Genomic DNA, 7,889 nt, shown 5'->3' with positions numbered 1-7,889 from the left:
AAACATCCACTCTACTGAAGGAGGGAGGAAAGAGAGCATAGCGCAATACAGATTCCACATAAAGATGTATAATAATAATCGGACTAATAATAAAAGTAGTAATTATAATAATAGGGCCAATGATAAGACTAATAATAATAATAATGGTAATATTTAATTGAAGGTATGTTACAATGTTACAAGAAAAAATACAATTTCACTGTAACATTTGTCTGAATCATCTATACAAAATATATTTGGGCACAAATTAACAGTTAACATCAAGGCAGAATTTACTGAGTCATCGCAGAGGCTGATGCTACTGCTGATGCAGTGTCACAGTTTCCTATAATTAGTTATAAATAATTAGTTATAATAGTTATTCTTTGACAGTATTTTAGAAATACCTCCGTAACCATGAGAAAATAATGCATTTTAATTTTTCAAAATAAGGCTTGTGCAGGTCAGTGAATGTATGTTAACAATGGGTGATAATCCCATTTTAAAGAGAACTGTAACGATGCATGCCCAGCTGACCTAACAGCATCAGTCATGGCCTCGATCCATACTGAAGTCAGTAAAACCACATTTTAACACTTGAATTTTGGATGCTTGACTTTTAGTAGTAGTCAAATGACCTTAATGAGGCTTTGTGGAAATAACTGTTAAATCAACAAAATGTCATTTGACTGTAATTTACCAACTTACGATTTAGTGGGCTATGTTTGCCTCTGAATTAGCTCCAATAATTTATTGTGAGCCAACTTAAACAATCTAAAACAGTATTTCGCATTATCTGTCATAGTCAAATACCACTGAGCTCCAACTGCATGCTACTGTACACAGTAATTCTAACACAGCTTATTGTGTTCACATAATAAAAATGTATACTTAAAAATGATAGATACACGGACTAAAATGGTTGTATTTTTGAGTATGGTGTTAAGAGACACTGTTACCACACAATGGAGTGCACAGCTGAAATGAATGAATCTATAAATGATGAAAAAAGTCAGAAACACACACACACACGCAAAAAAACAAAAGTAATAAGTCAATTTAAGATATTTTGAACAGTAAGAAGTGACGTTTTCAAATTTTGTTCCAAAGTCACAAATGTGAAGTTAATTGGCAGATGTGCAACATGATAAAGTAAATTAATTTATCATATCATATAAAATAAATATATTATATTATATTATATTATATTATATTATATATATTATATTATATTCTTATTCACTGCTTCTTAGCAAATTACCGCCACCAACTGTCGATCAGCAGAACTGCATGAAAGCAGAAGCAGGAATATGCATTGTGTCGCCTGCTTGATCCCACAAGTGCATATGCATCCTTACGCACATTCACAATACAAAACAAAAGTGTACTGTACTTATAAAAACATTACTTCACAGTGCAACTAATAGTCAAGAACTCCAGAGGGTATCTTTAACATATCTATTTTATTAGTCACTATCTCAGTATTATTAAAAGTTAAATCGCTTTTACATGGTTGTGGGGTCTGGGCATGAATTTTTTTGGTTTCTCTAAGGGGCGTGACAGAAATTGTTAGAGAACCACTGCCTTATAGTATACTTTGCTTACTTTGCTGTATACAATACATGATATTATGTTATGATTCTCCTGTGTAAGTCTTCTCTTGCCTGCAAGCTGCACACTTGCACTTTAAGTGACCTCACAAAATTCCCTTTTTCAGTATTTAAGCAGTAAGCATAAGTGAGTCTTATGCTCCCTCTCGGCCATTGCTCCAACATCGTCTGGCATCTGGCCATCCCTACACACAAGGCAATCTCCCTCCAGAATGTTCTTGTTTGTGGTTCCCTGATGGTGGAACGAACTCCCAAATAATATCAGAGCAGGGGCGTCCCTTTCTATATTCAAAAATCTCTTCAAAACCCATCTCTTCCGAGAGCTCCTCCTCCTCCTAACACCTCTAACAACCTAACATGCCTTACTCGCACTTACTGTGCACTTTCACTGCACTGCCCTACCTGATCTCCTTTCACTTTGTCTTATTGAACAGATTTAGTACTTACTCCAAGGTTTCCTGTTGTACTGAAGCTTGAGTGTTATCCCTCATTTGTAAGTTGCTTTGGATAAACGCACTTTCCAAATGAGTAAATGTAAATGTAAATGTAATGAGAATGCGTATATATGTATTGACAGGACCTTGACCTAACATTAAATAGCTAACTGACACGTATCCTCGGAGGCCTAAAGATTATAAAAACACAGTTTATACACACAGTTTTTACACAGTTTACTTTTAAATTTATATTCATTAATAATGTTAATAGAAAGTTAACATATACAGTATATGAAAACATTTGTCTCAGCAGAATTAACTGGCCAAAAAAGACCAATAGCGTGAGTCATGTTGTACTCATATCCACTCCGGTAATATTCGAGTTCCTGAAATCTGTATTAGGATATATGTCAGTCACTTAAGCTTCAAAACCAAATATCTACTATTTCTAAACCAAATAAACAAATAGATCAATAAGCTGACATCAAGCTGAACTAATTGGATTATTGTTGACTTTTCACTGCTCCCGCTTTCACTAAACAAGGAGAACACTGACCTACTGTATCCAGTCGCATTTCCTGACCAAACAGCAGCGGCTTGACACACTAATATTTGTATTTTTAGGTCATATGCATGTTGACATGCTGTGCTTTAATGAGTATATTCCTTGTGTCTACAGCAAAATCGGTCCCACTTACTTCTGTTTGTAAAATTGTTGACTGCTGATTCTGTGACAACCACTGAAGATGTTTCTCTACAGCCTGCAGGCCAGGAGGCCAGTGAAAATGATTATTATCCATGTGTAGCTAAGACACACAGCTGATGTGTGGTCAATTGTTGGGATGTGGAAATGTTAGGAGCTGAAGTATAACACACTTGTCCAGTGTCTCATAAACATACATCAGTTAAACATGGAAAAGGCATATGGGAATGCAAGAAACAACATCTGTGACCTGAAGAGGCATGAATGTCCAAAATAAGTTTAAAAAAAGGAGGTTTCTTACCTTTTTATTTTCATGTTTGTCAGCGATTCAAGGGTTCCTGCCTCACTATTGCTGCGGTTTGAGGAATTAGGTCCTTTTAAACTGCTTTAGGATGTCAGGACTTCCTGGTGTGACACAATAATGTCTCACTTGCAAGTTGACACGATGATGAATCCCAGATGTCTTGCCATTTGTGGTTTAATTGGACATATTGGTTTAAGGAAGGAGGTCTAGCAGTGCCGTTGTTTTGCAACAGAAGCAGTAATCTAGCACACTATCTACATTCACTGCAAATGGTGAGTGGAGCTAAATGAGTGGTGGATTATAGAATATTTTAGCTAAGAGGTTTTATTTGGTTTAAACAGTACCTCAGTGTCTGCAGGACCACCTCTGTACCCAGTGGGTATTTGGAGAAAAGTGTGAACAGCCCTAAGAAAGAGAGGAAGAAAGAGAAAGTGATTTTGAAGAAAAACAAAGGACTTTGTAGTTGAGTTGCTTCTCAAAAAGTATCTAAAACACCACAACTGTTTTTGGCCAAAAATACGTTACTAAATTATGCTGAAGATTCTGTATTACCCCACAAGTGATTTAAAACACAACCCAATCCAAGCCTCAGAATCCTAGAAAAGTAAAATAAATACATAAATACATAAATAAAAGTTTGTGTGTGTGTGTGTGTGTGTGTGTGTGTGTGTGTGTGTGTGTGTGTGTATATATATATATATATATATATATATTCAGGTTTTAATGTTGTGGCTGATCAATGTGAGGCTACAGCCAGAATCTGTTAGCTTAGTTTATTTTAGCATAAGGACTGGAAGCAGCTGACTTGTCAGAATGTAACAAAGTCCACCTACTAGTATCTCAAAAGCTCACTAATAATACATTACATTAAATTGTGACGTGTTTTTTAAACAAGATATTACATGGTAATTAGTGAATTTTAGTGGTGTTGGTATGTGGGTGTTTGTTGTTTTTTTTTTTCACCTTTAGACAGAGCCATGCTAGTTGTTTCCCCCTGCTTCCATTCTTTTTGCTAATAAGCTAGCATATCCTGGCTGCAGCAATATTGCAGAAATATGACAGTAGTATGGATATAGTCTCTCGTGGAATCCCATTTGAATTATTGCAATTTAAATCAGTTGAAACAACATTTGTAACAACAGCATAAAGTGAGGCAAATATCCATTTCAGCATAACATTATTAATTTACAAATTACCCATCAATAATAATGGGTAATGATCTCAGAATCTTATTATGCCTATGTGTGAGGACCTGTCACTCTTTCTTGAGTAACTGCACTGAAAATGAAAAGCACAATAAATGTAATCAATGGATGTGCTTTTGTGTCTGCTGAGCGTTTACACACAGTGGTGATACCAGCATGAAGCACGAAGCAAACCGTAATATTTATTCCACAGGGTCATTTTCCTCGTTCAACTCATTTTCAATAGAGGGCCTTGTCTCGTCTCTAGTTATAAGAGTTTGCTCATGTTCGTATATCAGACCCATATGAATATTATATTGGAATGTTGTGTTTTAGGATTTCAATTAATTTATTACTTGTATGAATGCATATGGAACGTTGTGATATGTTGTAATGTGATGAAAGACTAACCTCAGTTTTTCTGTAGAAGCTTAAATTTTTCAGAGATTGCAAATGTAGCACAGCTCTTGCAGTCTCTGAAAACAGGAAGCATGGAATGTGATTCAGCCATTTCCATGCTGAAACTTAGCTCTAAAATTGGGGCTATTTTTTCTAGACAGTTTCATCACCTTCCTCCAGTTGTTTGAGTTGAGAGACTGTTGAATACCTTCACAAAGGATTTCACAACACAGCAGTAGTCCCAGACCTATTTTTGCTAGTTTATCAACATAGTTTTTAAACTTTTCAAAGAGTTTTCTGAGGTCTGCTATCCTGCTGTGCAACATAAAACTTCACTAACTTCAAATGATTTTGTTTTCTCAGTGGTGAATATATGTTTTGGGACACTCTTCCTCCTTTCTAATTACCAGCCAAAATCACCACTTAGCAAATCAAATAATAATAATGCCTGGCCCATGCTGTGAGGAATAAGAAGAATTGGCTTGTCAGATGTGTTTTGCCTGCTGTAGGATTCAGTGAATGAGACTCCCAACTGTGTCTCTCTGCTCCGTGACTGGGTGAGGCATAGAAATTAATTTTGCTGGTTAATGTGCGAGGATGCGATTTGTTACAAGGCCAGTTGTCTGCACACAAAAAGGTCAATTCAAAGCAACATCTCGTGTTCTTTCCCCAGGATAATGAGTTATTCACAGGATCTAATGCATAATAGTGCAGATAATACTTCCTTTTCCTAATTATCTAACCCATTAACGTGTGGTCTACACACAATACTACCAACTAACACCTAAACATATATTTTTGGTCACTTATGTATCTGATCCTTTTTTTATCTCATAAAAACCATCATTGTGAGCCTGCAAGCTTATTTTTGTTGTGCTATACTGTAATTCATAAGTGACACAAGTCGTCTTTGTCTCTAACTGACAGGCTATATTCCCAGAAATATTCAAGTAGGACAGAAAATAATAGAATGTTTTTTTTCATATTTATCCAACAAATCCTCCACTTTACTCTTCATCCCCAGCCCCCATTTGTTGTGAGGTCCCCCAAGGTTCGGTGCTTGGTCCCATTTTTTTCTCCATCTATATGTTCACATTAAGTCACATTATCCAAACACTTATCGTTTTTCACCGTAACAACGTCAACACCCAGGTGACCTACCACTAGAGACTAGACCCTGTTTAGTGAAAATAAATTCTGTTGTATTATTATTTATAAATTTGGTTAATTCAAATTATAGTTTTTGCATGATGTGTAAAATGTCTATGTTGTCAAAACGTGGTTATTACAGTGTGCACACAAAGGTTACTTCAGTGAAAAAATAACACAGAAGATAGCTGTCTACATTGGCTGTCTCGAGTCATGACATTCCCGTGTTTCTCTAAACTAGCTGGGTGGCTAGCGGGTTCTGGCTATTTAGTGACGTTAACAGTCAAATCTACGAGAGGGACAGACTGAAAGAAGACACTTCACACTGATCTGTGCTCTCTTTTTATGCTTTCGATGAAATTTTATCTGGCTACATGAGGTGAAGCTACAAGAGTCAACTAAACAGTGTATAGATTCAACTTTTATTCATGCTGATGTCAAGAAACACAAAAAGCAGAAGCAATTTAATTAGTGTTGATTTTCATGTTTGTTATGAAACTGATTATTAAAATGGATGTACGTACTGTAACAGTGACAGGCAAATGGTGCAGGTCTTTTATTATTCATACTTCTTGCACACAAAGACCGAAAAAAACAGAATGTTTCAACCATGTTTTAGTCTTCCCACATTTTGAAGGGAAGAAAAGAAAGTGACTAAAATCGTGAATCCCAAAGTTTGGAAAAAAGTTTGATTTTATTTTTTGGTCATATTGCCCAGCCCTAGTTTGCAGCATTTATAGAAAGCGTTCAACATTTTGCTTTTTGCTTTCTTACCAAGAGTCAGACATGAAGATTAAACAATTCTAATGTCTGTGCATTGAGTACAGAAACTGAGCCGGGAGGCATTTATACTAACTTTATATAACGACTGGAAGAAGAGGGAAACAGCTGGCCCAGCTCTTGGCTTAGATGTTTACCGTCATGTATCTCTTTGTTTAATCCGTACAATAACAGAAACGTAAAAATGACAATTTGTGGTTGTCAAGGGTGTGTTACATGCTAGTCCGTACAAATTTTTTTGAAGAGCAACAGTTCATCTGTCCACCCAATACTTATGTGCAGACTGTCTCCGGCTACGTGCCTCAACCTCATCACAATGACAAGACGCTGGGAAGCCAGTGCACCTGGCTGTTGTTCACTAAGGTTCCAGCGTGTAACTCCCCCTAAAACTGTCATTTTTACATTTTTATTTGTGCAGAACAAAAACAAATTATATATAATTTATTAATTAGTCAACAATGATGTAGTTAAAGATATTTTTTTAACTCTGGAAATACTCAAGTTGGCTGACTTCTCAAGAATCCAGTCTTTACGTTTAACCAAGCTAATTGCATCCCAGCTCCAGCTCTGTACCCAACACAGAGACATGACAGTGGTATCACTTCTCTTTTCATACTCCCGGAAAAACAGCAAATAAGTGTATTTACCAACAGAGCACGCTCTATTTCTATAGAAGTTTGTTTTCTCTGTTTGCACTGTAATTGACAAATTACTTCTTGTTTTTTTAATTTTCCATTGTCCTCGCCTTTTTTTTTTCTCTCTCTGTGCACTGTAAAACACTTACGATTAACTTGATTTTAAGGTCTGGTTTGATTATAAATAACATATACAGTATTGACGTCAATGAGGCAATAGTTTTTCCATGTTGTGTTGCTGTATTTTCCTTGTCGTGTCAGAGAAATAAAATGTTATGCTCTTTCCTTTGTCTTTCAAATGAGTGTGAAATTGTGGAATAGATGTGAGTTATATTTTGACACAGTGCATACTGTTGTCATTTTTTATGGATTAGTCACATGTTTCCACTGGTGCTATGCACTCTCCATACGTATATGTTAACTATATATGACAGAGCAGAGAAAAGTTAATCAAACATCAAACAGTCAAACGTGACTTCAGTGTCTGATTATAGCCAGAAAATATATGTAACCTTGATGAAGGGCCAAAGATACCTTAAAATAGGAGCATATTAAATTTACAGGCATGCACGTGCATATAACACCAAGCACTGATAATAATACTGCCAGACTTTGGTTGTGATCTAAAGTTAAAGTCTGTGTGTGGCTGCTTGGTTGCTCCAGTAATTCCACAGAAAATTTGGTTTGTGTTAGTTAGTATTTGCTGTTA

The sequence above is a fragment of the Xiphias gladius genome, chromosome 21 (assembly GCF_016859285.1).
Source record: "Xiphias gladius isolate SHS-SW01 ecotype Sanya breed wild chromosome 21, ASM1685928v1, whole genome shotgun sequence".
In the NCBI taxonomy this organism is placed as follows: Eukaryota; Metazoa; Chordata; class Actinopteri; order Istiophoriformes; family Xiphiidae; genus Xiphias; species Xiphias gladius.
Note: the sequence above shows the minus strand (reverse complement) of the source record.